Source organism: Tauraco erythrolophus, chromosome 2 (genome assembly GCF_009769465.1).
Source record: "Tauraco erythrolophus isolate bTauEry1 chromosome 2, bTauEry1.pri, whole genome shotgun sequence".
NCBI classification, from domain to species: domain Eukaryota; kingdom Metazoa; phylum Chordata; class Aves; order Musophagiformes; family Musophagidae; genus Tauraco; species Tauraco erythrolophus.
This window is the reverse complement of record NC_141466.1, coordinates 125,238,344-125,253,636: the sequence shown is the minus strand read 5'-3', so window position 1 is coordinate 125,253,636 and position 15,293 is coordinate 125,238,344. Positions and strand designations below refer to the sequence as shown.

The 15,293-nt window shown below is 39.4% G+C and overlaps 1 protein-coding gene and 1 pseudogene across 1 annotated transcript in view; both read left to right on the top strand.

The window, feature by feature from the left end:
• The window catches only part of MACROD2 (mono-ADP ribosylhydrolase 2), an 899,313-nt gene that overhangs the window by 394,917 nt on the left and 489,103 nt on the right, over nucleotides 1-15,293 (top strand). The window lies entirely within an intron of this gene.
• On the top strand, nucleotides 8,767-8,928 carry LOC147529320 (U2 spliceosomal RNA; annotated as a pseudogene).

Genomic DNA, 15,293 nt, shown 5'->3' with positions numbered 1-15,293 from the left:
GGAAAGCCAAAGTCTCTGGCAGTTACAAGGAATTTGTGAAGTTTTTCAGTTTATCCTTTGTGCAATTATCTTCTTTCAGCAGATCTGATTCACTTGTAAGGTGTCTTGAAGTGGGTCTTTTTAGTTTCATATTCAGTTTAAAAAACAAAAAAAGTTAAACAGGTTTCTAAATTCAATTGAAGTTGCTGGATATAAGCACAAAACCCCAAGTTATTAGGTGAAGCAGGGTTACTGTTCAGAGGCACAAGTGTCCCCTGAAATAATAGCATCTGCTGCCTTCTCTGCTTGGACAAGAGGAAGAGTTGTGTGTTTTTGCTACTGCTGTGCTCTTTTTGAACAGTTAGTAAATAATGTCTGTTAACTTTTTCCTTTTTCTTATTTGTGTTTTTTTTTTTTTATTTTTGTTTTTGAGTTGTTTAACTGATGGCTGATTGACCACCCATTCTGAAAGCAGATGGGAAAATCTGTTCAGATGGCTCTTTCTTTCTTTTTCTTCTTTGAATCCTCAGGATCTCACCTAATTATGAGGTGTGTAGAGTGGCTGTGGCCTAATTCCTTTTATCCGAACAAATAACATCCATTTGGGAATCTGGATGTTCCTTGCATATTTTCTCCAGATGAATGGATCTCAAGTTTAGCTAGCAATAATACAATAAATCTAAATTTATATTACTATGAACATGTGAAAGGGAACATAAAATAAATTTATACTTCTGCCCATCTGTGCTTGGTGCAAGCAGTGATAGAACGAAAATTAGGTCCAAGTGTTTCATCAAAGCCAAAATTTTGGCATTTTCTATTACACAAAAGCAAAGTATTTATCTTACAAGTATTCAAAGGTTTATAGAGTTCCAAGTGAAAAAATGTCCATCCATTCATGCACATAATATTAACGAATGCCATCGGTTCATTTGAGATTTTTGTATATCAATAACAATAGTAATTAGACTTATGTGTATGAATTTTTCTGAAGTGTCTGCAACAGTATTTACTTAAGTGCAGATGTCCCTTTGAGGTTTTGCAATACCAGCGTTTCAGCAGAAAGCCCAAGGTGAAATTTTATAGAGCATACTTTGGGTACCTCAGCTGGTTAAAACATTAAAGAACTATATAGAACATAATATAAACAATAGTTTTAGTTGAAAAGTTTCTACAGATGGGTAGTTTTTATAATTTCTGTTTGTTGAGGTGGTACAAGGTGCTAAATCTGAAAGGGTTTAAAATGGTGCAGTACGTGAGCTAACATGTCACTGTGCCAGCCGTGTCGTTCTGTGCCATCTAATTGATCCAAGAACAGAATATATAAACAACTCCTTTTCAAAGTGCCCTCAGTTGCATAGTTTCACTCTCTCTACTAGAGAATGTATCTGTATACACAGACAAAGTCATTCTCGTTTTCTCAGACATCTCAGAAGACAAAACTAGAGTACCTGTAATTTTTGATTACATGGCCATCGTAATCTCTCAGTTATTAGCAGTTTGACACCCATCAAGAACTGCTTTTGCAGCACTTTCGGTCATTAAGTGAACTGAAACTCTTGGCTTGTCAGAAGATGTCAGAGAAGCCCAGAGAGCCCTGGGAACTGGTGTAATACCCCCGGTAACTGGAGGAAATGGCCACCTAGGTGTCAAGGGTCCCTGTAGCGAATTTAAGGGCGCTTTTCGTTTCCTTGTCAGAGATGAAAATGGAGCTGTTTCCCTGAGAAAGTGGAAGAAAGTGGCCACAGAATTTAATAGCAGTTTGCAAGAGAGGTCAGTGAAGGTGCTGCCGGAAGCGGGAGAGCACATGGATGTCTGTCACCTTCTGCCCCTCCACAACTGCACCTTAAACGTGGGGTGCTCTGGGCAGGGGGGCAGGCAGGTTTTAAAAGCAGGGAGAGGAAATAGCTGTTGCTGAGTGTATTCCCATTATTCCTTCTGCAAAAACAAGGGAAGCCTCTGATAATTCTCTCCTGGCAAAAGTGTCTGTCCAGTTTTTACTGCCTCGTGCGCTTTCTTTTGATACGCTGGGCAAAGTGAACAAGCGTAAAATTGAAGCAGGGACGGAAGAGGGGAGGAGAAAAAGAAGGTCCAGTCCTGGAGAGCGAGTTATCCAAGGGTAGCTCTTAAAGCCTAGAAAAAAGCTGTTTAAAATTGCTGAGTAGGAAGCAAACACCGCCTGGGTCAGCTTTCCAGCGTGACAGCAATAAACACGTGACCAGCCATCCAGCCCGGCAGAAGAGGTGTTCAGGAATACAAATGTCGTGAGCGCTCTGTTCTGCTTCTGCGCTCGAAATGCCGTACGTAAGCCCGGACTTCCCCGGCAGCGCGCTGTCTCCTCCGTCCTCTCATTCCATGAGCGTCTTCCATGAGAAAGCACAGCCGTTCTGATCCCGTTGGAGAAAAGGGTCTCTGTCTCTGCGGCCCTTTCGGCAACCCGCGCGCTCCGTGAACCGCACCACGCGTGGAGGAGTTGTTCAGAGCTGCGTTGGCACCTAACGTGTCGCAGGCAGACTTGTTACGGATGAAACCCCGTTGGCAGAAAGGATTAGCTGCAAGCGAGAGACAAAACCAAGAAGTCATGTTTTTGAGGAAAATTGTGGTGCGAAATTTTGGTTATTTATTGGGCAAGAAGATAGTCAGGGCTTTGTGTTATTAGAGATTCTGTACCCTAGGAAGCTGGCAGTGAATTCAGCCTGGTGCTGCCAAACTGTACTTCAGAATCTGAGGTTTCATACGAAAAAGGGGAAAAAAAGCAAAACAAACAGAAAACCCTCTATACCCTGCAGCTGCAGCGAAAATACTCAGAAACTCGCTGTGACCAGAGTTGTGTTCTTGTCTTGAGTCAGCAATCAGCTTGAAGCAATACCTTTGAGAAGAGCGGACTGTGCTGGTCATTTCAATGCATGCGAGCTATGAAGTCTGACATGTTTACACAGCAGCTAGCTCATTTCTGTGCTCTTTTGCAAAAACCTCAGTGTAATGTGTGCTATTTGAGAACGTATTTTCTTGAGACAGAAGAGAACTAGAAGGATGGTTTATTATTTTTCATATAAATTAGAATTAAACTTCCCTTCCTGTCTTCTTGTCCACCCCTGCCCACCCACCCCCCCCCCCCGAAAAAAAAAAAAAAGCAAACATCTTTTGCAATTGTGGAGAAACAGGGAAACAAGGGATATTTTCTTTGCCCACCGGAAAAAGCTTTAGTCATATCCGGACTCTTGAAAAAATCAAAACAAAACCCCCTTCTTCCCACTAACTCCTACATTCTCCTTAGTGCCATATGCCCCAACGTACAATTACCCAGCTTTTAATACATTCCACTTCTGCTCTGACAGCTATACAATGTACAACAGTTGCACAGAGTCAGAAGGCAGATCTGTGAAGCACAAAGAATAAAGAATTTGGTGACAGTTTAAAACAAATGTGATGAATATGGAAGTAAATAGCATAAGTAAAACTGGATACTGACAGTATTTTTTCATTTCTGTGTCTATCTAAACCTCCTGTCTCGAATGTATTTACACAGTCCCGTGAATTTCCCTTTTGGTGTCAGCTCTGCTGAATTTACATTTAGCAGGCTGCAAAATACGGGGGATCTTGTACCTACTGCTCATGATCACCCTGAGGAACCTGTTAATCAGTGGAACAATTGTATGGTTATATGGCTCGCATCGTGTTTGAGCATTGGAGCTCAACATTAGAAAAGCGCTGTAATTGCTAATAATTAGTACCAGCTAAGCCTCACAAGGTTTACTTAAGAGTCCTCTCGTGTCAGATTCATATCCAAAGCATATCTGAAGTATCTGAGCCGTTTAAGGATCTGGGAGGTAATACTTTGTTATTGTGTAAGGCAGAAGACCTGTGTATGAAAGGGCAAGGGGACTGTGAAATAATTACTGGCTCTGCATTTAATTTGAGTCAATGAAAATGCCAGAATGATTGAAGTGTTTATGCTGAAGATCAAGGAGTTAGATTGGAATAGGGTAATCAAAACCAGGGATATCTTTCTTAAGTTTTTCAATATTTCTTAGGAGATAATGGAGGACTGAGAGAGTATGGCAAGGGAGTGTTGGAAGGAAAATCAGGATCAGAGGTCACACCTGCGTGAAGCGATGGTTTGAAAATGACAAGTGAAAATAGAAATATGCTTCACTTGACGGTGATGAATGGGTTTCTTGACCTGAGGAGGAAGACTAGAGGTGGCTTTGTGCTGTGGAGATGGTAATTTGATAGTGGCAGTTACAGGTGAAAAAGTTTGCTGTTAAACATACGACGGAAAAAATGGCTGGTCTTAATTATGTACGGGTGCTCATGCCCCTGGGCCTCAGTGGCTGGGGTGGCTGTGCTTTTCTGCAGCGACAGCTTGTGATGCTTTCAGTTTGCCATTTTTCCATATTCCCATCCCTGTTTTCTCCAGCTGTTCCCAGTATGCCTTTTACTTTGTGTTTGTCTGTTCTTCGCTTATCTTCAGCACCGGAGTATTCTGCACCAGTCACCTGCCTCTTTTTCCTCTGGGACCACAAAAGTGTTCAACTGACCTCGCAAAGTTGGTAAACTCATGAGCAAGGCTCGAGAGTCAGTATTGCTGTAGCTGGGACTGTTCATTACGTTCCACAGCACAGGAGGTGGGATCATTCGTATCTTGCTTACACATCTCTTGTATCCCAAGGGCAGGGAAACATTTGCCAATGGCCTATAACTTTGCCTCTCTGCAAGCAATAAATGCCAAGAGTCTTGTCAGCTTTTTACATGCTAAGACAAAAAGCATGTTATGGGCTGCTGGCTGCTTCTGTTCAAAGATGAAGCATGGATTTTGAGGTTAGTAGTGGTCTGTTTGCTTAAAAGAGGTTCTGATCGAGATGAATTATGAAAATGTCAATAAATACCACACTTTAGAAGGTAATAAACTGACTATTAATGTTGAAGGCAGAGCTCCAGGCAAACATTAGCAGCAGCCTGAACCACCTATCTTTATGTACCTTCTTCCTCCATAGCACTCAGCGTGAGGAACCGAAGCAGCCCTGAACCCCAGAAGGGAGTTCTTAAAGGCCCAAATAGTCAGAAGTGTTTCACAGACGCCGTGCTCATGGATTTTGTTCCTTTGTGCCTGGGGTTTCAGTCATGACTAGTCATGCAAGTCCCTTACGCGCATGGGACCAATCCATTGCTCGGCTAAAAATACCTCGGACTTTGCAGATTAGTATGGTGCAATTAATCATATGTCTGGGCATTGTGATGCCACGGTTTAGTTTGTTTTGAAGTGCTGTGTATGGAAAATTGGAAAAAAATAGTGAAATGCCATGTTTAGCATAGTTCTCTTCTTTTGCGATTCTTCGTGAAAATGTACTGAGGTTTTCTGCTAAAGACTCGAGTTAAAAATAAATAATCTTTCCATACTTTAGGTCAGATTTTAATTGCTTGCCCACCCAGTCAAGAGTTACCTACTACTTGCCAAGTTCCGATCTCTACGCTGTCCTAACACCAGTTCAGAGATTGCCAGCTGAAATGACCCATTTGGGGAACACTCGTGTCCATAGGTCTCCCCTTTCCCCTTCGCTAGACTTGAAGTCTGATTAGTGTTTAGACATTGCTTTGAGATAATGATAATGTGCCTTTTAATTAGCATCAATATTTCTGATCTTTTGGGAAATAATAATGTGCTTCTTTTTTACTCCTTGACTGCTGACAGATGGCCACTTATTAAACATCATTAAATTCTGACATCAATCATTTGTGTGCTTTGTAAAATATGTTGGTCATTTAAATGAAATTATATGTATAGGAGGAAGGTTTTTCACACCGGGTTTGTTTCCATTTTGATGCAGTGCTGAAACAGCGTTTGATGGAGGCCTTGTTTTTTGAGGCATTTTTAGTATAATCTCCGAGGCTTTGCCAACTTGCCGTTTCAGCCTACATGCCTATGTTAAAAGGGGCTCTTGTATGGAAGTAGCCTGAATGCTTCTGAGACAAAGCCACTATTTAAACATGTAGAAACTTGAACTTTTGAGAAGCCAGGGCTCATACGCAGAAAACATGTCATGCATTTACAGAGGAATTCATATTGTATGTTTTTGTGAATGCCGTGAAAAAGTGGAGATGAAATTCCTGAACGTTGTTTGCAGCAATGCTTTGTTTGACTTGATGCATTCTTGGCTAGAACCTCAAATTTGTTATTTGTGAAACTTTGTTTAATGGGTACAATTACTATCTGCATTGTGTCCTTGCTCATCTTAATAGCAGTATTAATTTGCAGGAAAGGATAAAAATTATCTTGCAGAGTTATCAAGCGGTGTTTAGGCTTTCTGAATGCTAATTAATTCCGAGCTCAAATGCTGTACCTGCTGTTTAAAAGGCTGGCAGCTTGTATTCATCACCTGAGTGACAGCTGTTTCTAGACTTTTTTACTTTTAAAAAAAGTAGGAAAGATTAACTCCTTCCATGCTAATGACTGCCCTATTGAAGTAACGATTGTTATGTACAAAATGTAAATTTGCAAAATTTTGTCTTATTTAGATGGCATATTAGAGAAAGGATTGGTGAAAGTATATTGTGAAGAGAAATTGCTAAACGTTTCTCTGATACAGTGTTAGTTTTTCTGGGCAGAAAAAAAGTCTCTCTGACATTTGATGTCAGAACCAGATTCTCCATGTAAGCTGGAAGAGAAAGAATTAAAATATTGCAAAGTCAGATTTGGAGATTTATAATGAGTATGGAATTGGAAGATTTTTTTCTCTTGGAGTCTGATCTTTTTTTAAATATTTACTGTCAAGGAAAATATTTATTAGTTGCAATCCAATTAAATGTACACTTAAGCCATTTAAATGTCTCACAAAATAATAAAGAACAATTTTATATTTTATACACAGCATTCAAAGATCATTGAGTTGTTGTTTGTTAAGCTGGACTCCTCCACATCAGGAATAAATAGTAGTGTTTGGTAGTAAAAAAGGGGGTTTAAAGACATGCAGGTGATTTAATTTAATTTAATCTAAGAATGAGTATCATCTGGTGTAATGCAGATGTTCATATGCAGGTTTGAGAGGATTACGCAGTTTGCCCGAGTGATTGAGGAAGTGAGATACTAGTATTGGATTACATTCCTTCTTTTTCACAGAGGAACAGATAGCTAAAATAGAAATGGTAACTCCATCCCTCCATTCCCTCCTACCCCCAACCAAAACATTTTCGTTTGTACTACATTTTCTTTTTGGAGGAAACGTGAGACAAAGCAGCAGTAGCCTCATGTCAAGGGTATTGCTGAACTACTGATACCCAAAAAAATTCCAGAAAAGCTTCCAGTTTGTATTTTAGGGTAAATTCAAGGGGTTTTTCCTTCTCCTACTTCAAAGACCTATAAAGTCTGGTATGTGTTTTGCTATTTCAGAAATACGGATGTACAGTAGACATGTCATCATAATTACAAAATTTTCATTCTTGTTTTGGAGGCCCTGTGTCTTTAGAGAAACTCAGGGTGGACTTGGCTAATGCCTCTGGGCTTTGATTCTGCTCACATCAGGTTTCACGCATTCTGATTCAGTAAATCTCATTAAGCACATGTTTAACTTCCAGTGTTCACTGAAAGTTCTGTTGACTTCAACAGCAAATTAAGCACATGCTTAAATGTTGTTCAGAGCTTTAGGGAAAGGTGATTAAACTAAAGAACAAAGCTATGCTATTAAAAAATTTTAACTCATTGAAATCCAGTAGATCTGTGGATACTGATTCACTGAATACTTTGTCTTGAAAGTAAAACAATTACCTTACAGCTGGCCGGGCGCAGCTTGGAACACCAGCATCAGTATATTGGCTGGGTGTTTCTGCTGTGACAATATATTCCCTTTTATTTTTGATCTACTGTTCTATTCTTGTAAATAACTAGCGATTATAATGAGTGATTGAAAATATAATGGGACATAAAACGGTTTCCAAGCTTGTTTACAAAGTATTCTTGAAAATGAAAATAATTTTTAAGAAATTGTTGTCTTATTCCAAGTTACTTAAACATCTTTTGTTATTACTCATTAACTTCAAAAGGCATTTTTAGTTTCCACACACAGGAATGATTTTTCCAAGCTTTAGCAGTATTGTCTTAGTGTTTTTTATGTGTGGACTTTTTTCCTGCTACTTTATTGCAGAGTTTGATACGGACTAATTAAAAATCATGCTTTGGCATGGCTGAGATGCAGTCTTTGAATTAGGGTGTAAGATGCTCTAATGAGTCTAGCAAGCATTAAGAAAATGCACTGCAGTTTGTAGTTCTGTCCTTAGTATGTTATTTAATAAAAAGCCCCTCAACTTCTTAGAATTTTGTGAAATAGTTTCTGTAAGGGAGATGCGTTGCCCTCTAATCCATGTTGCTAAAATAACCTCGTAATGATTCAGAAACCGGAAGATTTCTTAAGTGTTTGGGGCGGGAGGTAAGGGGATAGCAGGATGATAGAAGGATAGAAGGAAGGTTGTTGGGTGGGTTTTGTTTTTGTTTAGTTTACCATAGAGGATATAATCAGACCAAGACTGGAATATTTTGGGAGGCTGGACATGGCGTTGTTAGCTTTCTCAAGTTCCTGTCCTGGAACAGTTACTGTATGTGCAAAATCGTGAGCTCATTGCAAATCCTGGAGTGAATGATTTGGGGTCTGTAGTCTGTCTGCAGCTTCTTGAAGTAAATCTGAGTGATAAAGCTACGTAATTGTCGCTCCTGCGGTGTTAAAATCTTGCGATGGTTCGGTCTCAGTGTGCTCACTGAGTCAGACCAAGAAACTACCGAGTCTGCTGACTCTCGTGTTTGTTTCTTGACCTTTTGGCAAAGATCAAGTGTAGCATATGTTTTTATCAGTTTAATATCTGTTATGTCCTCAACTTGAGGATTTTATATTAAATGAGTTTGGGGACTGGGAAATGTACTCGGCACTTACGCCATCCTCTGCATGTGTGAAGCCAACTATTGCTGGGTTTCTAGAATGGTGTGAAAAGAAAAAGAAAAAAAAAAGCAACAAGCCCCCTAATGACCATAAATGAGTGCGAAGGGAAGAGTAGGAACAGCGCAAGCGTAGATTGTGCTTCTCCAAAGTATTCTCTAAATCTCCACCTATTTTCAGCTCAGAGGTTTTCTGAGCCTCAATAAAACCCCTGTAAAAATAAAATAACACTTCTGATTGCGTTTTAATCTTGTTTTCACTGTCTTCTTAATCCATATTAAGATCCATTTTGTAATGTTCAGTATTATAACATCAGATTATCACCTTCAGGACTGGGCATTACTTCGTACTTACTGGATAGAGTGAGCCTACACTCATCCTTGTTGAAGAGCAAGTTATTGCATCACTGGTGCTGTTTTTCTTCACTGACCACTCTTACAGGTGCTGTTTTTCTGAAAAAATGAGATAAAATAGCAATCAGAAATAACCCCAAAATCCAAAAGAGAAGAAACATACTGCATCATGGTGAAATGGTACGTATAGGATTTGGTTTGTTTTGATTAAAGACCATTGGAAAGAAATAGATGTGATTGATTGGTATCTTCGAGGAAACGCTGCTGCCACAAGTTTTTAAAAAATATTCAGAAATATGCCCAAAACTATGGAGTATCGGTGGTCACTCAGACGTTTTTGATCGATTAAATACCAGTTTATGCCATTTTATAAGCCGCAAGTCCAGAATTGTTCATACATGTCACAGTCGGCGGGTGGCTAACAAAAGCTGGTTTTATTTGGCCTGTGACATAGTTACTGCTGAGGTCTATGTAATGCAGCAGGTGATGACAAGTATGGTTTATGACATCTTTTGAAACAGAATCAAGCCACTAAATACCAAGTCGATGTGACAGGGTGAAAACTGGAAGTTGTGTTAGAAGCAATGTGAACACAGTTCAGAGAGTGATCAAAATCATTTCTAGATGACATAAGAATTTGACCCTTAAAGGATTTCTTATTAAGTATGTGAGGTAATACAGAAAGGAGGAACCTGTGTCATTGTAAATTAGTGTCCTTGATATAAGCCTCATTACCAAGACACCTTCAGTTTTTTAATTATTTGACCTGCCATGGTTAATAAAAAGTAAGTTAATTTGGTGTGACGTTTTTGGTGGTAGCTTGGTATGCTACCAAATTAATTGCAATAAAATAAAATAATAGTTTCCAAAAACCCTCCAAACTTCCTGTTCCTTCCATTTTGAATCTGTTGATGATTTCTTGGTCATTGTTTATGGCCTCAGTATTTAAATTAGAACGTGTTAAATAAAGCTGATATTCAGCGGGATTGGAATTAAAGGTTTGCTGATTGTAACTATTTTAATGTTGCTATTTAATAGAAATACACTATTTAGATTCTTTAAAATTTCTGTTTAGAAGAAAAAAAAATAGTGTCTACGTGATAGAAATCCACTGCAGCAAAAGACCATCTTATTACTATGCATGCTACGATACTTACAGGTTATTGTCAATATACAGCGTCTACTGGCAAGGAAGCTTTTGTTTGTCATGGGAACAAAATGATTGCTCCTCATTTTTCTTGACTGCCGAGTTCTTTAAGCGAAAAGCATTTTGATCCTGGAATAAATATTGATTCTCTCTTTTCTCTCTCCAAGAAAATTAATTTAGTGTGAGTTATATTCACCCAGGTGAGGTAAGGGCAGCTCAGGACCCCCCAGGCTACTTAAACCTGTGACACAGGCCGGCGTTCAGGCAGTCTCTTCATTACCCCCAGGTCAGCACATACATGCTGGTTCTTTTGAAGAGTGTCTCCTGGGGCAGAGCGAGAGAGGATTCGTGGGCTACTTGTCTGTGACAATAGGACTGCAGGCTTGCTTTTCTCTAGCCAAAAAGTAGTAGAATCCATCTGCCTTCATTCCTGTCGACCTCCTCCCCTTCTGAGTGGTTCTGTACCCTAAAACCAGGTAGTCTATGTGAAACCAAGGGCACTCATGTGTTGTGCCTCCCGGAGACAGCCTTTGGAGAAACATCAAGATCTGCATTTTGCTGTGCTGATTTTTAGCACGCAGAACCCCTTTTCTCAGTGCGTTGGGGGAAAAGTGGAGAGGTTGGCAATAGCCAAGACTTCCATTTGTAAGCAGGCTGCAAACATGGAAAAGAGAATGCAAAGTGTTGAGATAATGCATGGGAATATGTTTACAAAACTGAGCATCCATTGCTATGGCCACTCTTCAGCTGGCAGGGGACATTCTCTCCTTGGAGAGGGGCTCAGTGGCATGTTCTTGATACACAAATTGAAAGAACAGACACGAGCAATAGGAAGAGTTAGCTTTCTTTAAAGAACTGCACGCTTCCACTTCCTTCTCTTTGCAGCTCTTTTAAGAAGACGTTGTCAGAAACATCTGAACCTGTACAGATGACTACGTGTGGCTGGTGCTATCACTGTGTTTGATACCAGCCCGTGTCCATGTGCATCCCTGTCAGGCTCAAAGCATAATCCCGTGTTAGTGTAGAAATTATGTCATGCAAGTGCAAAGTTTCTGCTGCCCTGACTTAAAAATTAACTTTTATTAGTCACTGGACAATTAGGTCAGATTGCCGAGTTTCCTTTAGAGAGTGATACCTATGGTGTCTTGATTTTGCCATTATAAAAGCAACAATTAGCATTTTAAGAAATTTCTTCAGTGGAATTTATTGCACCATGATAAGCTTTGTATTTGTAAAGTCTGTGTAAGCTTCCAACATGCTGAATCACTGGGTATTATTGTGAAACTGTGTTTTTTTATGTTTATGTTCTGTACATTGGTCTTTGTGTTACAGCACGGGCCATTTCCGTAGTAAAATGTTTTGAAGAGATAAAGAAAAATGAAAAGGATTGTACATCTCTAGCACAATGTTAACTGTACATCTCCAGCACAATGTTATCATGCTTTTGTTACAGAGTCAGTACTATTGAATTAATGTTGAATTCATGTTTCATTTCATTTTTTATTTTTGACTCCTTGTATTTTTTTAAAAAAAAACTCCATCACAATAAAAAACAAACAAAAATGAGCTGACATGTAAATATAACTCACTCACTTCTTCTGTGCCTCAGACAGAGCATAATCCTGCCATTGACTTTCTGAAAACAATTAGAATTATTTGAGAAAGTTTTAAGCTAAAATGGGGACTTTCATATGGCCCGTATTTTCTCTCCTCAAGGGAATGCATTTTCTTCAAGTGACGATTTATGAGATTCAGTGCTAATGTCAAACTTTGTTCTGCTGTGTGAGGTAACATAATTAAAACACCAAAATAGCAGAACACAAGCAATGGAATGTTGTTGAACTTGTAGGTATTTCCATATAGGTAATTTAAAATTTGATGGAACAGTGATATGAGTGTTTGAGGCATGTCCATATGAGATGTAAAAAACCCCAACCCTTAAGCAACTTAACTATTTCTTTCAGAACGATTTTATCCAGAGAGGAAGATGCAATATTTGTGTGCAGTAGCAGCTGGATATTTTTAGAATTATTTTAAATTCCTTTATAGTAAGTCTCTGCATGATTAGAGCATAGATACAAATCAGATAAGGTACCAGTGTGTCCCATTTGTGTGAAGTGGTCTTCCAGGATAAAATTACAATTTATTTCCTTCTCAATGTGGTATTCATTTGGGAGTAAATTAATTAAGGCTGAGCTGATAAGTATCTGCTGTTGCTCTGCAGTCATGACATGGCAAGACACTAGGTATCTGCATGGAACTCATTCGTAGATCAAAAAAATAAATAAAGCACCTTTGCCTATTGTTTCTAGAGCTGTTACGTGATACTTTAAATAAATGACTTAATTCCATGTTCAGAATACCCAAAGGTAAGGTATTTTGTTATTGTTATTATTAACTTAGATTGCATTGGTGTAACAGCTCTTTCCTCATTCGAGAGCCTTTTCTCATGAGGCAGGAGAGGTCTCTGTGCACTGCGCCCAACCTGGTTTACTGCTTTATCCACGCTATGACTTGAGCAAATGAAGATGAATATAATGTAGATCAAGCATCCTAAAATTACTCTCAGTTCAGGGTTCCCTCAGTGATCTTCACTGATCAGGAGGACATATTTGGAGGTTTCATCAGGGAGATCAAGACATGAATTGCTTAGTTACTCTGTACATGCTGGAAGACGAGGTGGTTTCCTTGTTACTCTTTGAGGGGAGATCAAAAATTCATGCAGCAGAAGCGTTAAGACTGTCAGTGTTTGAAACAGTCAGTTAAGACAACAGAGAACTGCACTTGAGCTTTCTGTTGAGTTGTAGATCGTTGACTGGATGTCTACGTGTTGACTGGATGTCTGTGTGTGTTTAAACACAGTTGCTTTCTGTGCAATTCTGTTCAGTCGTCCTGTGTCGTTTTCTGTTGAATTATTTTTCGACCTTAAAATTAAGTTAATGGCAAAATGGTTTCGTATAACAGCATTGAATGTAAAGCTATGTGTTTCTACATGAATGTTATTTTGTATAAATTCTCTGCAATACTGTCTCCATGAGGTGGATGCAAAATCAAATGCTGAATATTTTAAAAATGCTTTAGAATGCTATCTTCAAGCTGATATTAGGAGGCATTAATATAGCTGGAGCTTAATCAGAAACTTTTCCCTTTCCTGACAGTGCTGACATTTACTTGTTTCTAGACAAATACCTGAATCATAGCTAACAAGTTGTTTTGATCATTTATGGTGTTAACATAAAACCAAGGCTCATTTATTTTGACCCTGTACCTCTGAATTACCTGTAAAAAGGCTGAAAGCCTAAAAGCTGATGTTTTGCAAAGACTTATAAACTGCTCTAAAAGTTGTTCCATTCAGTAGGCTTCAGCCTGGGGTAGCAAACCACTGGTGAGCCATGGGTGACTGCACGCAGAGGGAGCCTGCAGGGCAATCCATCACCCAGCGGACGTTTGCTGGCACGGAGCACTGGTAGCTGAATATTTAGTAACGCTCTTCTTTTTTTCACATGAAGCTTTACCTGTGGCTCTTGCTGTGAGTGAAATTGAGCGGTAGCCTGTGATCCCAGTGAGTCTGATTCACAGCAGGCTTTTTAGTTGGAGGGTTTCACAGCACTGTGTACTTTTTGCTGTCTGCTTGATTGTCCAAATAGCCTCCATTAGAGCAAGAAAAGGAAATGTTGAGTATGAGAGGGAAAGAGGGTAGAACAGGAAGATGCTAAACACAGAAAATAAAAAGAGAAACCTTGACCAGATTGAAGGTAAGAATACGGACCTGTCCCAGTTTTAGTATCCCTGTCTTTTTGTATGAAAAGCAACGTAAAGGAGTATGGCGTTTCAAAGCTTGAGGATTTGCACCTGCGACATGTTGTTGGATACTGGACAAGATTTTGATTCTGAAGTTGGCTTCCAATAGTCAGTTTGGGAAGCATATATTAAGTATTTCTCTGGGGAGCAGTATTAGACCTTGCATGTAATTCAGCTAAGGTGGCAAATGTAGTCCTTGAACCTTAATGTTTCTGTGGTTTTAAAAATATTTTGCTGTATGTAGGGCTTTTTTTTTATTAAAGTGGATATCTGACCCAAAGGCCATGTACAAGCCTTCAAGTTTAACCTTTTCATTTTAGCTGACACTCTAGAAGAAGATAAGGGGGAGAATGCTGTCAGAGAGTTTACACAGAGGATGGAGACTGGTGGTGGTGAAGGGGATAATGACTTCAGCTCTGATTTTCTTCCTCCTGTTGCAGCAAGGCATCTGTATTCTCTGCTGGGTGCAACCAGCCTGCAGGAAGCTTTTGGTCCTGCAAACCACAACTCAGCAGATCATCTGGGAAATGAAAGAGACATCAGAGCTGGACTTGTGATGACCTGTTTTTTTTTTTAAAAAAAAAAAAGTGTGGACGGATGGTGAAGGGGAATGATGGGAAGAACATGAGGCAGGACTTAGGTATACTTCCATCTGCAGTATTGTAAGGATACTACTGCTATGGTGTCAGGTGCCACAAGCTGCCAGCCAGCCGTAGCAACAGATCTTTGTCTTCCATTCCACATAGAAAGGGGAGAGTTCAGTCAAAAATCAGCTTGCAGCTGACTGGCTGGCACTTCGGCAGTAGCGGGGGAATAAGGCGGAATGTTTCTGGGTTGAGCTTAGCTGAAGTCTTCTCTTACTGTGTGATGGCTTATTATGCCATAATATTCAGGCAAATGTGTATGGTGTAACAGTATGTCAATTATTTTGTCTAGTAATCACTCTTCATTTTGTGCTACTGAAGCAAATGCCTTTTTCAATTGCTTTAATATGCTACATTCTTTAAATTAGATGGTCTATAGGCAGCATATAAACAGCTCTCTCTGATATTATTTCGGAAAATGAATAGCACATGTGATGCCCGTGCTCGT